Source organism: Grampus griseus (genome assembly GCF_964374135.1).
Source record: "Grampus griseus genome assembly, chromosome: 2".
Classification (NCBI taxonomy): Eukaryota; Metazoa; Chordata; class Mammalia; order Artiodactyla; family Delphinidae; genus Grampus; species Grampus griseus.
This window is the reverse complement of record NC_139018.1, coordinates 16,731,453-16,752,324: the sequence shown is the minus strand read 5'-3', so window position 1 is coordinate 16,752,324 and position 20,872 is coordinate 16,731,453.

Sequence of the window (20,872 nt, the reverse complement as noted above, 5' to 3'; positions counted from 1 at the left end):
ATTTCCATAGTTTTTATAAAATGATGGAAACCAAGCTATAGTAGATTCAGAAGGGAGTGGGGATTCAAAAAGTTTAAGGTCTGATTGTGGTCTATTATCTTCTATCTAAGAAGGAAAAAGAAAATGAGAAAAGAAAGAAAAATAAAGGTCTTATTACTCAGAAGAAATGGAAAGGAATTATTTTATATATATATATATATATATATATATATATATATATAATGGTTAATTGTATTGAATCACTTCAAAGGTGGAAGGGAATGTGATCAAGAACTGAAGTGAAAGAATTTGTTTTAAGTGAATAACAACCCCTTTCATGGAGAAAATTGGAAAGCTTTTCTCCAGATGATAGACATACATGTAAGTAAATACATATATCTGCTGTTTGGAAGGTAAAGGATTTCATGACTAGTGGCTTGTGCTTTTCTCAGTGAAATGGAAAATTAGTTCCTCTGCTTAAAATGAGAACCATGGAGGGCAGATAGGAAGATGGATATAAAAAAAGGAGTTTATCTAAGTAAAATAAAATAATTAAATATTTAAAATCCCAATTGTGTTCGAGTATGAATTTTAGTGGTTCCAAAATGCAAAATTGTGTAGTGTCCAGGCATTAGATGCAGAAACAAAGAAGATGATGAATCCAGTCTTAAGAAGTGGTTGGAAAGGAGTAGCTGCAGGGTAAAGGAATGAGGCATAGAAGTTGTAGATGAGAAAGCAGCAAAGCAGTCTATTTTGGGTCCAGGATTCTCTCCTGCATGTGGGCCAGGAGACCTTCTATGATGTCTACTGTAGAAAAGCCTCAGAAAGGCAGTATCAGGGAAGGCTGGAAAATGCATCAGAGACTGAGCAGTCAATAAAGTGAATATGAAACTTAAAAAATAGGAAAGAATCTGAAAGTGAGAGAAATTAATAAGAAACACCCACCCCTACCACCACCACTAGGCTCAGGTCACACTGAATTTCTCTCTGTCCCTTGAAAGCACCAAGTACATTCCCAATCTAGGTCTTGTTCCAATTATCTCCTCTGCCTGGAACAGTCTTAACTCAAGAGTTTTACTTGCTGATTCTTTCTTGTAATTCAGACTTCTGCTCAAATGTCACCTGCTCATGGAGACTTCTTCAGTTGCTCTCCCCACCTACACACATAAACAAACAGTAACTTCATTGCATTATTCTCTCAATACCCTTGTGTTTATCACTTGTCCCACTCACTAGAAGGCAGGCAGTGTGCGGGCATTTACTTGGTCTCATTTGTCACCATATCCTTACTCCTAATATGGTGCCTGGCACCTTGGAGTGATTCAAGGAATACTTGCAGCCTGATCAGGTGTATGCTTGGAAAATAGACTATAGAAGATCTGACAGGTGAACTAATCCTGAATGAGAAAAAGATCTAGAATATGATCACAAAAGCAGTTGCTAAAATAAAGTATAAGTGAGAGTATTGTCATTCAGGAAGCCAAGGGTGAAGGTCTAGAGACAGTTTGATGGAGTTGCCAAATACTTGTTTAAATCAACAAGATTCATAACACATAGGAAAACAATAAACCATGAATCTGGCTCTGCAGCCACTACAATGAGTTTTGAAGGAATATGAGACAAAGCAGAGAACAGCACCCACATATCCTGGTCTTTGGGCTGCAGGAACATGATCAGGCTCCTCTATGAGCCCTTAACCAAGTCAAGAGTAGTCTCTGAAAAAGTGAGAATAGAGAAGGGTGTGTTTACAATGAATTATTACTTCCAGATAGTGTTGTTTTATTTATTATTTTTCCAGATCTCTCAGCTTTGTTAAATCCTGGATAAACGTGAATTTTTAGGACTTGAGTCAGAGGCAAAAAGAACATAGTGATGGCATGTGGAGCTCAGCACATCTTGCCACTCAATAAATAACTGTTCAGTTAACAGGTGGATCATGGTAGATCTCATCAGGATCCAGCATATATGGCTTTTATTTAATTTTATTTTCTCTCTCATTGAAAATGCTGATGTTGCTATCATGCCCTATAATTGCTTTATTCAATATGATATCCACCAGTCACATGTGGCTATTTAAATCTCAAATTAAATGAATTAAAATGAAATAAAATTTTAAGTGCTCAATTGCTACATGTGGGCTAGTGACTACAACAGTGGACAATGTGAGCATTAAAACAGTTCCATCATCCCAGAAAATTCTATTAGAGAGAATAGACATAAAACAAATGCAGCCATGGTCTCTTTTCCTAATTCACTCATCATATCACATGTGTTTTTGACTTTTCAATCATCCTGTGTTATTCCTCTAAGACACTGGAGAATTACATTAAGATACACACGTTTTCATTGATGACATTACTTAAGTTCCCTGCAAACATACTTGAACATCAGACCACCTTCAGCCCAGATTTCTCTGACTAGCCTCCTAACTATGCTGGCTTGCATCCATTTCCTACCAACCTAAGTTGCTCAAGTCCCGGCATGCCTCAAGCCTAGATCTTTAAGTTATAAAAGTGAGTAGTGATTGATGATTACCACCAGAGAAAAATATTTTTCTGATATTTAATTTTAGAAGAAGATGCAGGCAAAATTATTTTCCTATTTGATTTTATTTTTATTGGAGTATAATTGCTTTACAATGTTGTGTTAGTTTCTGCTGTACAATGAAGTGAATCAGCTATATGTATACCTATATACCTTCCCTCCCCTCCATCTGACCCATCTAGGTGTCACAGAGCTATGAGCTGAGCTCCCTGTGCTTTATAGCATGATCCCAATAGCTATCTATTTTACACATGGTAGTGTATATTTGTCATTCCTGATCTTCCAGTTTGTCCCACCCTCCCTTTCCACCCCTATGTCCACACGTCTGTTCTCTACATCTAGGTCTCTATTCCTGCCCTACAAATAGGTTCATCTCCATTATTCTAGATTCCACGCATATGCATTAATATACAATATTTGTTTTTTCTCTTTCTGACTTCACATTTTATGACAGACTCTAGGTCCATCCACTTCTCTACAAATGACCCAGTTTCATTCCTCTTTATGGCTGAGTCATATTCCATTGCATATATGTACCAAATCTTCTTTATCCATTTATCTGTTGTTGGACAATTAGTTGTTTCCATGTCCTGGCTATTGTAAATAGTACTGCAATGAATATTGGGGTGCATGTGTCCTTTTGAATTATGGTTTTCTCAGGGTATATGCCCAGTAGTAGGATTGCTATGTCATATGGTAGTTTTATTTTTAGTTTTTTAAGGAACCTCCATACTGTTCTCCACAGTGGCTCTATCAATTTACATTCCCACCAACAGTGTAAGAGGGTTTCCTTTCCTCCAAACCCTCTCCAGCATTTATTGTTTGCAGCATTTTTGATGATGGACATTCTCACCGGTGTGAAATGATATCACACTGCAGTTTTGATTTACATTTCTCTAATAATTAATCATGTTGAGCATCTTTTCATGTGCCTCTCAGCCATCTGTATGTCTTCTTTTGTGAAATGTCTATTTAGATCTTCTGCCCATTTTTCAGTTGGGTTGTTTGATTTTTTTGATATTGAGCTCCATGAGATGTTTGTATATTTTGGAGATTAATCCTTTGTCAGTTGCTTCATTTGCAAATATTTTCTCCCATTCTGAGGGTTGTCTTTTCATCTTGTTTATGGTTTCCTTTGCTGTGAAAAAGCTTTTAAGTTTCATTAGGTACCATTTGTTTATTTTTTCATTTTTCTTTTCAATACTCTAGGAAGTGGGTCAAAAAAGATCTTACGGTGGTTTATGTCAAACAGTGTTCTGCCTATGTTTTCCTCTAAGAGCTTTATAGTGTCCAGTCTTACATTTAGGTCCTTAATCCATTTTGAGTTTATTTTTGTGTATGGTGTTAGGTAATGTTTTAATTTCATTATTTTACATGTAACTGTCCAGCTTTCCCATCACCACGTACTGAAGAGGCTGTCTTTTCTCCATTGTATGTTCTTGCCTCCTTTGTGGTATATTAGCTCACAATATGTGTGTGGGTTTATTTTCAGGCTTTTTAATCTGTACCATTGATCCATATTTCTGTTTTTGTGCCAGTACCATAGTGTCTTGATTACTGTAGTTTTGTCGTATGGTTTGAAGTCGGGGAGCCTGATTTCTCCAGCTCCATTTTTCTTTCTCAAGATTGCTTTGGCTAGTCAGGGTCTTTTGTATTTCCCTATGAATTGTAAAATTTTTGTTTTAATTCTGTGCAGAATGCCATTTATAGTTTGATAGGGATTGCATTGAACCTGTAGATTGCTTTGGGTAGTATAGTCATTTTCAAATATTGATTCTTCCAATCCAGGGACATGGTATATTTCTCCATCTGTTTATGTCATCTTTGATTTCTTTCATCAGTGTTTTATAGTTTTCTTTGTACAGGTCTTTTGCCTCCTTAGGTAGGTTTACTCCTAGGTATTTTATTCTTTTTTTTTTTTGAGATGGTAAATGGGATTGTTTACTTAATTTCTCTTTCTGATCTTTCATTGTTAATGTATAGGAATGCAAGGGATTTCTGTGCATTAACTTTGTGCCCTGCAACATTAGCAAGTTCACTGATTAGTTCTAGTAGTTTTCTGGTGACATCTTTAGGATTTTCTATGTATAGTATCATGTCATCTGGAAACAATGACAATTTTACTTCTTCTTTTCCAATTTGTATTCCTTTTATTTCTTTTTCCTCGGTGATTGCTGTGGCTGGGACTTCCAAAACTATGTTGAATAAGAGTGGCAAGAGTGGACATCCTTGTCTTTTTCCTGATCTTAGTGGAAATGCTTTCAGTTTTTCACCTTTGAGAATGATGTTTGATGTGGGTTTGCATATATGGACTTTATTATGTTGAGGTAGATTCCCTCTATGCCCATTTTCAGGAGAGTTTTTATTGTAAATGGGTGTTAAATTTTGTCAAAAGCTTTTTCTGCATCTATTGAGATGATCATATGATTTTATTCTTTAATTTGTTAATTTGCTGTATCACATTGATTGATTTGTATATCTTGAAGAATCCTTGCATTTCTGGGGTAAATCCCACTTGATCATGTTGTATGATCCTTTTAATGTGTTGTTGGGTTCTGTTTGCTAGAATTTTGTTAAGGATTTTTTCGTCTCTGTTCATCAGTGATATTGGTCTGTAATTTTCTTTTTTTGTGATATTTTTGTCTGGTTTTGGTAGCAGGGAGTTGATGACCTTGTAGAACGAATTTGGGAGTGTTCCTCCCTCTGCAACTTTTTGGAGAGTTTGAGAAGGATAGGTGTTAGCTCTTCTCTAAATCTTTGATAGAATTCACCTGTGAAGCCACCTGGTGTTGGACTTTTGTTTGCTGGAAGAGTTTTAATTACAGTTTCAATTTCATTACTTGTGATTGGTCTGTTTTTAATTTTTAATTCTTCCTGGTTCAGTGTTGGAAAATTGTTCCTTTTCAAGAATTTGTCCATTTCTTTGAGGTTGTTCATTTTATTGGCATATAATTGTTTGTAGTGGTCTCTTATAATCCTTTGTATTTTTGCAGTGTTAGTTTTGATTTCTTCTCTTTCATTTCTAATTTTATTGGTTTGAGTCCTCTCCCTTTTTATCTTGATGAGTCTGGCTAAAGGTTTATCAATTTTGTTTATCTTCTCAAAGAACCAAATTTTAGTTTTATTGATCTTTGCTACTGTTTTCTTCATTTTTATTTCATTTATTTCTGCTCTGATCTTTATGATTTCTTTCCTTCTACCAACTTTGGGTTTTCTTTGTTCTTCTTTCTCTAGTTGCTTTAGGTGTAAAGTTAGATTGTTTGAGACTTTTCTTGTTTCTTGAGGTGAGATTAAATTGCTGTGAACTTCCCTCTTAGAACTGCTTTTGCTGCATCCCATAGGTTTTGGGTCATCATGTTTTCATTGTCATTTGTTTCTCTGTATTTTTTTATTTCTTCTTTGATTTCTCCAGTGATCTCTTGGTTATTTACTAGTGCACTGTTTAGTCTCCATATGTTTGTGTTTTTTGCAGTGTTTTTCCTGTAATTGATATATAATCTCATAGCTTCATGGTCGACAAAGATGCTTGATACGATTTCAACTTTCTTAAATTTTCTGAGGCTTGATTTGTGACCCAAGATGTGATCTGTCCTGGAGAATGTTTCATGTGCACTTGATAAGAATGTATTCTGCCACTTTTATGGGAATGTGCTATAAATATCAATTAAATCTATCTGATCTATTGTGTTCTTTAAAGCTTGTGTTTTCTTATGTATTTTCTGTTTGGATGATCGGTCTATTGGTGTAAGTGGGGTGTTAAAATTCCCTACCATTATTGTGTTACTGTCAATTTCCCCTTTTATGTTTTTTTAGCATTTGCCTTATGTATCGAGGTGCTCCTATGCTGGGTGCATAAATATTTACAATTGCCATATCTTTTTCTTTGATTGATCCCTTTCTCATTATGTAGTGTCCTTCCTTATCTCTTGTAACAGTCTCTATTTTAAAGTCTATTTTTTCTGATTTGAGTATTGCTACTCCAGCTTTCGTTTGATTTCCATTTTCATGGAATATCTTTTTCCATCCCCTCACTTTCAGTCTGTATGTGTCCCAATGTCTGAAGTAGGAATCTTGTAGACAGCATATATACGGGTCTCATTTTTTTATCCATTCAGCCAGTCTGTGTCTTTTGGTTGGGGCTTTTAATCCTTTTACGTTTAAGGTAATTATCAATATGTATGTTCCTATTACCATTTTCTTAATTATTTTACATTTGTTTTTGTGAGTCTTTTTCTTCTCTTGTGTTTCCCATCTAGAGAAGTTCCTTTAACATTTATCGTAAAGCTGGTTTGGTGGTGCTGAGTTCTCTTAGCTTTTGCTTGTCTGTAAAGCTTTCAATTTCTCTGTGGAATCTGAATGAGATCCTTGCTGGATAGAGTAATCTTGGTTGTAGGTTTTTCTCTTTCATCACTTTAAGTATATCCAACCACTCTCTTCTGGCCTGCAGAGTTTCTGCTGAAAAATCAGCTGATAACCTTATAGGGATTCCCTTATGGTATTTTTTGCTTTTCCCTTGCTGCTTTTCATATTTTTGTTAGTTATATTACTATGTGTCTTGGTGTGTTTCTCCTAGGGTTTAGCCTGTATGGGACTCTCTGCACTTCCTGGACTTGGGTGGCTATTTCCTTTCCTATGTTAGGGAAGTTTTTGACTACAATGTATTTGAATATTTTTTCAGACCCTTTCTTTTCCCCTTCTTCTGGGAAACCTATAATTCAAATATTGGTGCATTTAGTGTTGACTCAAGACCCCTCTGAGGTTGTCTTCAATTCTTTTCATTCTTTTTTCTTTATTCTGCTCCTCTGCAGTTATTTCCTCCATTCTGTCTTCCAGCTCACCTATTCCTTCTTCTGCCTCAGTTATTCTGTTATTGATTCCTTCTAGTGTATTTTTCATTTCATTTATTGTGTTGTTCATCTCTGTTTGTCTTTAGTTTTTCTAGGTCTTCATTAAAAATTTCTTATATTTTCTCAATTCCTTTTTCCATTCTATTTCTGAGATTCTGGATCATCTTTAGTATCAATACTCTGAATTCTTTTTCAAGTAAGTTACCTATTTCCCTTTTTATTTATTTGGTCTTGTAGGTTTTTACCTTGCTCCCTCTGTAACATACTTTTTTGTCATCTCACTTTTTCTTGTTTTTTGATGGGTGGAATTGTGTTCCTGCCTTACTGTTTGTTTGACCTGAGGCTACCAGCACTAGAATTTGTAGGCAGTTGGGTAGAGCTGGGTCTTGCTACCAAGATGAGGACCTCTGGGAGACTTCAGTCTGATTAATATTCCCTGGGGTCTGAGGTTCTCTGTTAGTCCAATTGTTCGGACTTGGAGCTCCCACCACAGGAGCTCAGGCCAGACCCCTGGCTCATGAGCCAAGATCTCACAAGCCATGCAGGGTGGCACACACACACACACACACAAAGCCAAAAAGACCTTGGCTGTAGGGGGCTGGGCTTAGGCAGAGGCAGGGTTTATGCAGCAGGCGGGGTCTAGGCTCAGGACCCACGTGGCCAGAAAAGGCCCTGGGCAGGTGGGGGCCAGAACTTAGGCTCAACGTGGCTGGAGAGCCCCTGGAGTGCCTCTGGCCTCGGAAGGCAGAGGAACAGGCCCAGGACCCTAGCAGGCTCCCTGGGTGGAGTGGGTGGGAAAAACGCTAGGCGCATTCCCCCTTGATCCTCTGATCCAGAGGGCCCCTCCCCATCTGCCTCTCCTCTTCTTCTCCCACCACACCCTTAGAGTCAACGTGGTTAGAGGGGGCCATGGAGGGTGAAGGGCCCTGCTTGGGAGCCCAGCAGGCTTCCTAGAGCCGGAGTGGGTGGGGGAAATGCCAGCCATGCTTCCCCTGATCCTCTGGTCCTGGAGGGCTCCCCACATCTGCCCCTCCTCTTCCCCCCTCCTCCCTCTCTCCTATGCCCCTAGCACCCATGCAGCCATAGGGGGCCTCGGAGGGTGGAGGACCAGGCCTAGGACCCCAGCAAGCTTCTCAGGAACTGATTGGGTAGGGGAATCACTAGCTGCCTTTCTCCCTGATCCTCTGATTCCCAGAGGGTCCCTCTAGGAATGGAACTCCTCCCCTCCACAGCCACCCTACAGGGACACTGGTCCCATCCAGCCTCCACTTCTCCTCCCGCTTACTCACCCACATATCCTACCTGGCCACTTGGTGGTTCCTCCCATCCCCTTGGGTGTCAAGTTCCCCCACCAGCGTCTGGTAGGGGCCCTAGTTGTGGGGAGTCATTAACTCCATGGCCTCCTACTCTGCCATTTGACTCCACCCTTGCAAAATTATATTCCTTTACAGAGGAAAATGAGTATGAAAAGTCATGATGCTGGTAAAGGTTTTTTTCTAGCTCCTGATTTTATCATTTATTACTCTTGATTTTGTACATTTTTTTAAGAATTTTTCTTTGTTTTGTATATGTCACTAGTATTGTTAGTCAACTGTGCATTAACCTTTTTCTCGGTTGTCTTCCTCTTTAAAATTTGGGTATTTAGTATTTATTCCTCCCTTATCACTACAATAGCTAAGAGTGCATATTTATTGCATTTAGGGATCATAATTCAAACAAAGTTTCCCCTTCTCCAAAGTGCAGCTAACTTTATTTATTCATTAACTCTCTTCCAATTTATTTGTAAAGTTCATTTTTAATTCTCCAAAATTCAAGTATGCATTATGCCATGCATATTGAAGGTAAATATTGCAGATCAATGTAATCTTACTGTGTTAGTGATACAGTCAGACCTACAATATTTAAATAAACAATATGTTAACAGTCTGGCTGTTCAGCAGCTTAAAAAATGAAAACAAAAACAAAGCACAGTAAATGTTCATAGCCTTTAAAAATCTTATATCTGTTCTCATGTTCAGGAGTGAAATAGTGTTAAACCAGATGGCAATAACATTGTTCTTCTTAACTTCTTAGAAGACTGTTCTTAAGTTCCAGTAGAAATCAATTGGTTTAGAATTTCAACATGCACTTTTTAACAGGTATTCAAAATAGTCATGAATAGTATACAATTTTAGAAACTTCTTACCAAAAATGCATGAGAATAAAATTATACAACTGCACTAATATATAATGAAGGAAAATGGTTTCCTCTTTGACTATAAAAATCTTGACCTTTGCTGTTGTCTTATATTTGCTGTTTGTCAATGCAAAAGTATTGGAAAGATAGCCTTGTTGCAAAAGTGGTGGTTCCCTAGATAGAATAAATAAACATATTTCTTTGATTTGAATGACAAGTAAAAATAAAATAAAAGCAGGATTAAAGATCTTGCCTGTTTTCTATCAGTTCCACAGATGTTGCAAACTATTTTTTTTCCCCAGTATTCCAGCTGTTTACAAATATGGTGTGCCTGGCCACACATGAGTCATATTTGTAATAACGTGGAGGAATTTTTACTTTTTTAATAAATATTTAGAGATATACAACCTCTGTGTGGTTCCCATTAACAGCAGTTTAATGAGTGTGTTTCCCCGGGCCAAGCATACATTCTGGTTATGGGAGTGCTAGACTGTCTACAACATACACTCAGAATGCCTGGGGTAATTGTGACCTGGGCTAATGAATTGTGGAAAGATAATTTCCTCTTCCTATTTTTCCCTTTAAACAAATTGCAGCTTCATATTTCAACCAAATGACCTTTCTAAAACTCCACAGTGACTAATTATAAGAGAATGAGGGGGCATTGACTATTAACAGAAATGAGATTAAGTTTTGCCATAACCTTGGGAGGCAGCATAGCCAATGATGTTTATAATCCAGGGTGATTAGAAGGGGGTCTCCTCCAAAGGCTGTTGTAGATTGCTCCTGGCCCAGTGCAGCTGAGTGCAGCCTATGCAATGCCACAAAGACAGAAGCTTAAATTTCCCTCTCTAGTTTTTATGTTGCTAATAATCTTCAATTTAGTACTATTGAAAGGGAGGAGGGAAGCAAAGAGGAACAGAGACCATGGGTGATAAAGCAACAATATGAGAAAATAGAAATAAGAAAGGGTAAGAGAGAATAAACTAAGAATAGCTATTTACTTACTCCCAAAATATTTATTAAGAACCTACTATGTATGAAGCACAAGGTTCTAGGTATTCAGAGTACAGAATGAAAGAGACATGAAAAGTCCCTGGCTTTGTGGTGTTTGCAGTTAAGTTGGAGAGGAAACAGACCAAAAATAACAAAACAAGAAAATAATATCAATCACAATGTGTGAAGGTATCTAAAGAAAATGAATAGAATAGGGCTTCCCTGCTGGCGCAGTGGTTGGGAGTCTGCCTGCCGATGCAGGGAACGCGGGTTCAAGCCCCGGTCTGGGAAGATCCCACATGCTGTGGAGCGGCTGGGGCCGTGAGCCATGGCCGCTGAGCCTGCACATCCGGAGCCTGTGCTCCGCAGCTGGAGAGGCCACACCAGTGAGAGGCCCACGTACCACAAAAAAAAAAAAAAAAAAAAAAAAAATGAATAGGATGAAAAGATATAGATGATACTAATAAATCCTCCAAAAATTATAGAATTGTTGTTTAGAGTGAAGAAGTTGTTAGAGTGAAGTTCTCTCTTTGTAGAAAAGAGAGAAAAGGAACACTGGAAGTCTTGAAATATAAAGAATATTAAATATATTAATAGTACATAAAATGCTAATGGGGATGAATTAAAACAGCAAGAGGAGAGTGGAAAGAGGAGGTGTTGAAACTATGTGTCAAATCCTATATGTGTTCTTAATTCTGAGCAATGGAGTTTCTTTAGGGTTTTGAGTATGTGACATGCCTGATTTATATTTTATGGGGAGTGGATGGATTAGACCTAGGAAAAACTGGAAGACAAGAGATCAGTAAGATGATTGCAACAGTGTTGGCAAGAGATGATGATGGTGGTGGAGGTGCAGAGTGAAAGAGACATGGAAAGGTTTGACAAATATTTACAAAGCAAACTATTAATATATTAGATTTACTGATGGATTGGATAAGGGGTTTAGAGAAATTGAGAACATTTCCTATGTTTCTGACTTGAGCAAGCTGGTTTATAAAATTAAATATGTCAAGTAGGTTATTACAGGTTCTAGAGCTTTGAAAAGGGATCAATGCTAGTATATTAGTCAGAGTTCTCCAGAGAAAAAGAACCAATAGGAGAGAGAAGAAGAGAGACAAGAGAGAAAGGTATTTATTATAAGAAATTGGCTCTTGTGATTATGGAGGTTGACAAATCTCAAGATCTGCAGTCTGCAAGCTGGAGACCCAGGAGAATCGATGTGTAGCTTCAGTCCCACTTTAAAGGCCTGAGACCATGAAAGCCAATGGTGTACTTCAGACCAAAAGCCAGCAGGTTGAAGGCCCAAGAAGAACTGATGTTTCAATTTGAGTCTGAAAGGCAGGAAAAGGTGATGTCCCAACTTGAAGGCAATCAGTCAGAAGGAATTGTTTTTCACTCAGCCTTTTTTTCTATAGAGAGCTTCAACTGATTAGATGAGATGCATTGGAAATGGCAATCTCCTTTTTTTTTAATAAATTTATTTATTTCATTTATTTATTTTTGGCTGCATTGGGTATTCGTTGCTGTGCGTGGGCTTTCTCTAGTTGCTGCGAGCAGGGTCTACTCTTCGCTGTGGTGCGAGGGCTTCTCATTGTGGTGGCTTCTCTTGTTGCAGAGCACGGCCTCTAGGGGTCTGAGCTTCAGTAGTTGTGCCACACAGTCTCAGTAGTTGTGGCACGTGGGCTTAGTTGCTCTGCGGCACATGGAATCTTCCTGGACCAGGGCTCGAATCCATGTCCCCTGCATTGGCAGGCATATTCTTAACCACTGCACCACCGGGGAAGCCCTGAGGGCAACCTCTTTTATTCAGTCTACCTATTCCAATATTAAACTCATCCAGAAATGCCCTCGTAGACACACCCAGAATAATGTTTGATCAAATATTTGGGCAATCAGTGGCTCAGTGAAACTGACACATAAAATTAACCATCACAGCTAGAAATATAAACTTGAGGGCTACAAGCATAAAGACAGGATTTAAGCCATTGGATGGATAAGCTCAGTTAAGGAAATAATACACACACACATGCAGAGCAGAGAACATAGTACTAGTCCCAAAGGAACTGCATATTTTACAATTTGTACAAAGCAGGAGGAGTTGGAGAAGGAGACCAATAAGAAATGTCCTGGTTCAAAGAAAACCTGAAGAATGTGTACTAGGTAAGTCTATTTCCTATTGAATGAAATTCAAACTTTTGAGACTTTAGTTTTTCAGATTATCCATGAATTTAATCTTCTTTCTCTGTTTTTCATGGTTTTTTTTGTATTCCAGATAACATTTTCACTCACGAGAGTACACTCTCAACCCTTACTCTACTTCTCTTATGGTCCCCATTGTGTGCTTTCTCAAAATTATGTACAGGCATCTTATCCTTACTAGAATTTCAGCTTCTTGGTATTCATACTATTTGTTTTGTTTTGTTTTTACTTCTCCTCAGGACTGTCAGAATACACCCTCTGTAAGTTGCCATTGTGATGGCTTCAGTCAATGGGCATCGTCTTCTGAAAGGTTTCTTGTGCTAAAAGTTCAGGAAAATTAAAAAGAGCATTTCGCACACACCTTCCAGCTGGTTCTGTATACGAGTTAGATTTTTGCCCAATAAAAGCAATAGCTTGAGAGTTGGTAAGTATAAGTAAAGTTCAGTTTGTCTTCCTATCCCTTTTTCTTCTGTCAAGGAGAGCTGTGATGTTAAAAACAATTGTGGTGCTTGGATAGACATTCCAATGTCTAGACAGTGGCTCTGTGAATATTGTATGACAATGACAGTCCTTGAGGCTCCCTGACCTCTAGAATATCACTGTATAACTATAGGGATATGTCCTTAATTATATTTCAGTGGTGTCCATCTGACTGCTCCCATCTTCCAACAGTTTTGTACAAACTGAATTCCTATATCAAATCAATTTCTGCTCAAAATACCCAGAGGTACTTCTTTTCCATTCATTGAACTTTAACTGCAGAATACATGGTAAGGATTCAATTAAGGATGCTTGAAGGAACACATGAAATAAGAGGCCAATTATGACATCGCAGTGATATTAGCTACAATGAATTCTTAGTGGGTCTTCTTTACCAGGCTCAGAGATGCTCTACAATTCAAAGATAAGAAGTGGAATACAGCTAATGATGCTAAGTCAAGACTGAGACAGAGGCAATGGAGCAAAGAGGAACAGTACTTTAATAAGAGCTTATCTGTGGAGTACATGCTGGGAAATCGTGTTTCCTAAATCGTGTTTCCTAAAAAATTTATATGTGGAGTTCTAACCTTCAGAATGTGATTTTATTTGGAAATAGCATTGTTACAGATATAATTAGTAAGTTAAGATGAGGTCATACTCGAATAGGGTAGGCTTTTAATCCAATATATCCATTGCCCTTACTAGGAAAAAAACAAAAACAGAAAACAAAACAAAAAGAAACCATGTGAAAATTGGAGAGATGTTGCCATAAATCAGGGCACTACCAGTATCTAGGAGGAGGCCTGGGAGGTCCTTCCTTGCTGCCCTCAGAGGGAGTATTATGGTCCTCCTGACACCTTGATTTTAAACTTTTGATCTCCAGAACTGTGAGATAGTAAATTTCCGTTGTTGTAAGCCATCTAGTTTGTGGTACTTTGTTATGGCAGTTCCAGGAAACAAATACATTCGGTACTCATAAACTCTAAGTGGTTTTACTGAAATGTGGTTAGTAACATTTCCTCTAACTTAGTTAGTACAGATAATAGATCCATATTTAACAAGACTTTTAGAAAATTCTGAAATATAAAGCAGAGTCATCATAAACCTGGAAATATACATTAGCAATTTTCCTATGGATTTCTTTTTAATGATTTTTACTTCCAATTATGATTTTTATGTACACGGATGATTCTACTTTATGTAGTCATTCTGATGCATGTTAGTTGTCCTTGAGAACAAGGCCTAGACAATACTATGCTCTTCATTATGTTTGTACCATCAATATACATGTAGGAAGAGGATTTTACTACAGTGAAAAAAATGGAAAGCACATGAAGCATTCACACAAGGCTTTTTTGAAAGGTGTAAACGTTGTAACTATGAATTCAATTATGTGCTAAATCCTGATTTATACTTATTTAATTTTAGCACCACATCTTATTTTTCATTTCTAAAAGGGAAATTGGAAGAGACACATTATTGATTAAGTAAAAATTGTTTAATTAAGGCCATCATATTATAGTTGAAAATGTGTGATAAGATATATCAGGCTTCATGCCACTTTTTGGGAAATCTAGCCAATATATTTATCAGTACTTAGTATGAGGATAAAATCTAATTTCGCCCACAGAATTTATTGCGACAGAGTGTTTATTGGCTTAAAAATAAATAACAAGTTCCTAAGATCCAACGAAGTAACAAAACCCATGTGAAGTTTTCACTCATTAAAAAGAAAAAAAGAAAAAAAAGGCAGAAAATACATACATATTAGAAATATACTAGTGCATCAGAATGGAAAAGTTCTAGAAGACCAAGGCCAAAAAAATCTCTACTACAGCAGACAGTAAGTAAATCCAGCATAAAATAAAAACACAGCCACAGCTAGGTTTAAATGAGCTACAAAGACTGCCATTGGCCTGCCTTACTTTCCTGTCCTTAAAATGAGAATAATATTATTATTAAACAGTCTTTTGTACCTATTGAAGTCACTCTTGTTTTTTGTTTGTTTTCTTAAGTTTAAAGTCTTGATGGGCACAATCATGAAAAAAATATGAAAGAAGACCAAACTCTCTTGAAACTAATTTCACCTTTACAGTTTTTTAACCTTCTACAAAAACACACTGGTGGCTGTAACTGCTAATAGGTGACTGAACAAACTAGAATATTTAATTCACACCCATGGCCCTGGCATTTCTCTGTAAGTTAAAAAGAATTGTGGTTCCCAGGTGATTCTGTTGAAAGTGACCTATGAAGGTCTTTTCTACTAAAGAAAGAAACAAACTCATTCTTTCCAGCTCAGATGTTGGAGTCTGTGATACACAGCACTGATTTCAAATCAAGTTCTTTAAACACTTAGTGTTTACAATAGAACCAGAAGATGGTTAAGAGGCCTTAGCCCCACTTAAAAGAGAGCTCTCTGAAAATAGACGTTTTTGTCCAAACCACAACAGACTTGGGTTCAACAACAAAGAGTACAGCAAAGCAAAATGTGGTTGAAATGAAACAATTTGTTTAGAAATCAACTTGCTGCATCCATTTGTTTGCATTTAACTTTTTTTACAAAATGCATTTTCCTGTGTATGGGTAAAAAGACTGAGGTATAAATAATAAAAAAGACAGTCCAACTTTTGTAACCAAATTACTGAATAATGAAACCTTAGAAATTGAAAGGTGCCTCACAAGTCTTCGAGCACTTATGCATGGTTTCCCTAGAAATTCTCCTTGAAAACTCACGATTTGGAAAAGTAGCCCACTGATTTTGGAGTAACGATTATTGTAAGAAATACTTTTTCAGTATTCATTCAAAATGTCTATTTATATCTTCCTTCTACAGACCCAATTTCAAACTTCTTGTATTCGTATAAATCTAATTCCTCATAAAGACTACTGACCTTCTAATATGTGAATCATAGGAAATCTTTGATTTCCAGGATTTTACAAGTGAAATATTCATCCGTTGCAAGATCCTTTGTCCTCTTTTTTTCTGACATTTTATCATACCTGGGTTTGTCTACTTCCTTCCAGAAGTATGATCTGGCAGTAGGGTTCCAGATATGGAGTGAAGTCTTCTTGGTTGTGCATACCATACTTTGATGAATGCATCTGAGGTCCATGTTGACTTCAGTGGTGACTCCATCACCCTGTTGGCTCACATTAATCTTAGAGCTGGTGAAAATGCCTCTAACATTTTAAGCCATGCTGCTGTTCAGCTTTGCCTCTCCCTTACTCTTTTGAACCATATGCTTTCTGATCCAAGTGCAGGATATCGCATTCATCTTTATTAAATGTCATCTTCTTAGATTCAATCCACTGTTTCAGCCTGTCAAGATGCTTTTGAATCCTGTTTCTGTCATCCCTTATATTAGTTATCTCCCTGAGTTTGTTGTCAGCCCCAGATCTGATAACAGGTCTTCTTTGTCCTCACAAAGTCAATGATAAAAATGCTAAGGGGACCAAGCCAAGGAAAGAGCAATGCTGCTGGCAGTCCTCCAAATTGTGAATGCTATGTGGATCTGAATTTCATTCCACTTGTTGAAAATCTACTCAACCATATTAAAATTCCATACTGTATCTGATATGTAAAGATATTTTGAATCTGGTCCCCGCCTTCTTCCTTGACATTATCTGATCCTTTATTCTCAGCACTTGCTGCATTTTCAGCCAGGCTAGCAATCTTTCTGTCCCTTACTGATACCGAGCTCCTTTCTCATCTCAGAACTTTTGTAATTTTTCTTCCCTTTGCCTGAATTACTCTTCTCCTAGATATTTGCATGACTGGCTCCTTATTCAGGTCTTAGCTCAAAAGCCACCTCCTGGAGCTGTGTTTCTCAATCTTTACTTCTCAACCATTGACATTTCAAGCTGGATAGTTTTTGTCATAGGAGACTGTTTCCCTCAGTAATGTTTGGTGATTTTTAGTGTACATGCACTTCTTCTATCAAATGTATTTCCAAATATGTTATTATTTGATAGTATTTTAATGGAATTATTTCCTTTTAAGCTTAATCTTTACATAAAGCTTTTAAATAATGTTTTTTAAAATATATATTTCTCAGTGAACATTTTTAATACTGATTGCTAATCACATAAAATCAGGTGTAGGTCTTTTAAAAGAAATATTCTATAAAATAAAATCCATCTATTATGTACCTGGTGTTGGATTTAAGGCTATGTTAGGCATTTCACCTGGTTACTATATTAAATATGAATAAATGCCCTCATTTTGCTCAAATAAATTTACGTATATCCTGTTTCTACAAATATAATTCCTAAAATAGAGATCCTACAAATTGACACTTTATAATTCTGTCCACTCATGTCCTAATAATTCACTGTGAATCCAAGTTAAAATGCAGGGCTTCTTACCTTGATATAGAATCAAACCCTATATATATAGGTCAAGTTACTTAACTTATTTGACCTAGAGTAGAAGACTTGGGCGATGTGGAATCTTGGTTGAATGGTGATGGTAGTAAGACCTTTGACTTTCCCCTTGCATTATTCTTTATAATCCACTAACAACCAAGATTTATCATTTACTCTTATTATGAAATATGCTTCATATTTAGTCTGCATTTCATTTCTGGCAACACTCTTCTAAACCTCAGATTTAATACAGTACATGAAAGAAAGGCTGGATCAGAGTCACAAAACACTGAGAAGGTTATACTATGTATTTAAAAATAAAAACAACACAAAATTTAAAAATATATGGTGTAGGAAAGTCTGACAAAATTTTGGGTTTTCTCTGGGAGACTATTTCATTGCCTTTTAAAAAACGAAATCAAATATCAAATACAATTTTCTAATTTTTTCTCAATACTCTAATTTTCTCGTGTCCTAAATATATCTTTAGTATTAACTGGATAAGCCATCACTGTATGGGGACTACAGTAGTATACTTCTTTACAAATTCTGAAATGTTATATGTGTGTGTGTGTATATATATATATATATATATAATGCAGAGTAATATAGAAGAATGTACTATAATATGGAAGTCATACACAACTGAGGGTTTAATTCTCCAACCCCTTATTTTTTTTCAACTCCTTTTTATTTTATAATTTCCTAGTGTACAAACTATCAATGGCTTACCATTGCCTATAAATCCATAGTCCTAATCTTATATTAGATGCCCTTTACTATCTAGTGATACAGAAGAAGGAAAACTGACATTCATTAACTTACTACTATGTGCCAGGGACTTTAATACATTATGCCATTTAATCCTATAAATCTGATGAAGCAGGTATTTTATGTATGTAGTCACTTATTTATTTATTTATTTATGGCTGTGCTGTGTCTTCGTTTCTGTGCGTGGGCTTTCTCTAGTTGTGGCAAGTGGGGGCCACTCTTCATCGCTGTGTGCGGGCCTCTCACTATTGCGGCCTTTCTTGTTGTGGATCCAGGCTTCAGACACGCAGGCTCAGTAGTTGTGGCTCACGGGCCCAGTTGCTCCACGGCATGTGGGATCCTCCCAGACCAGGGATCGAACCCGTGTCCCCTGCATTGGCAGGCAGATTCTCAACACTCTGCCACCAGGGAAGCCCTGAAGCAGGTGTTTTAAACAATTTAAATAACCTGCTCAAAGTCACATAATGAATAAATGGTAAAGCCAAATTTGAAAACCAGATCTGTTCCTCCAGATCAGTCTAGAAAATGTCATAGAGAAGAATAGCAAGTAGGCTAATCAGGGCCCCATTTCTGACAAGGATTAAGAAAGTGGGGAGACCAGAGAATAAACAGTGATGTGGGAAATCTCTTATTATGAGTCTGATATTAGAGCCCAGCACTAACACACTGCCATGGATTAGCCAGAGTCAAGAACAGAGATCAGAGACTACAGCCGTGCCCATACCCTAAATAAAAATTAAATATTTATTCATTCAATAAATTCTTAGTTTGGTATATTCCTTAATGGGCACAAATTCCTCCCACTTCAATATGCATATTCGTTTGCACTGTGAATATGTCATTCTTCAAAACAAACAAACAAACAGAAACAAACGAACAAGCAGGTGGTCATGGGAATCTCCAATTTATAGCCAGTGGCCTAGAAGCACAGGTAACAACATGGACTTGCAATTGGTATCTGTAGTGGGGGCAGTCCTGTGGGACACACCCTTAAACCATGGTATCTGATGCTAATTCTAGGTAGATAGTGTCAGAATTGAGTTGAATTGTAGGGCACGCAGCTGGTGTCACAGAATTGCCTGATGTGTGGAAAAATCAACACATTTGGAATCAGTAGTGAAGTATGGTATTAAGAGTATAGGAGACAAACGAGAGTGTTTTTTTCTTGAACAATCATTGATGAAAATGATTATAAAACTGTTTTAAAATAGTTCTGGCTAACTACATGTTTACACTTACCTACAAGTTTTTTTTTTTTTTTTCTTTTGTTTTGCTCTACGCGGGCCTCTCACTGTTGTGGCCTCTCCCGTTGCGGAGCACAGGCTCCGGATGCGCAGGCTCAGCGGCCGTGGCTCACGGGCCCAGCCGCTCCGCGGCATGTGGGATCTTCCCGGACCGGGGCACGAACCCCTGTCCCCTGCATCGGCAGGTGGACTCTCAACCACTGCGCCACCAGGGAAGCCCTATCTACAAGTTTTAATCTAGTACATTCTCTTAATATAGCATGAGGAAAACCCACATTATATGTATTAACCCTGTTTGTATATCTATCGTCTGAAAAATTCCACAAGGAGTGTAGCTGTTTACTTCTACCCTTTCGTTCCCCACGATGTGGTGTTATGTCACAGGAGTTGGCTCTCCCAAAATTTTATAAGTTGGGTGTGGAAAAGTCACTGGACTTGGAGTGACAAGATTTGAGTTCCGTTCCCAGGTCTACAACTCAAGAGCAATGTGCTGTGGCCAGATCATTTAGTCTCCAGGTGCTGCATTACGGCAGTTTAAATGACAAAAGCAGTATGACTGCAAAGGACATTTTATGATCTGGTAGCATTCTCAGCCATGCATACTAAAGCCAGAGGACAGAGGCTTCAATAACACATGACATGGATGCAAAGTATTATTATATCAGTTAAGGAATGAGTTATAGGTGTTTTGTAAAATAAATTTCCATCCCTAATCTGCTCATGCGAACATTCAAATGTATGTTTGATCAGAGTATTCATCAGTGTTGAAATTACATGGAAAGGAATGGACTCCTTGTTCCCAGGAGTAGGTGATGGTCTTCATAGTACTGTACTAGGACATATATAACAGTGTCATACTCAAGACCTGGTTTGAGCATGAAATGATCATGTGTTTAAAATGTCTTATAATTATTTTTCATTTCTCAAGCTGAGACATGTAACTCAAATTATGTTACTTGCCTTATTCCTAATTTGGAACAAATTAATCATGTCAGTCAAGCACTCATCAGGACTCTTGCAAAGTGAGGAAAACTACCACTAAGGACAACCCAGTTGCAGGCTGAAAGGAATCATGATCAAATCACTATGGTTACATCATAGGCAAAAAGATGATCAAATTATGAACTAATTCCCTACCTATGAGGGAGAGTGAAATAGGTCATTAAAAAGCTGAAATAGTCAATTTAAAGATCATAGGATTCTTAATTTATTTGTGAGATGAGGGGGACAGAATCCTTGTAGATTTGAAAACATCAAGATGATTTGAATTC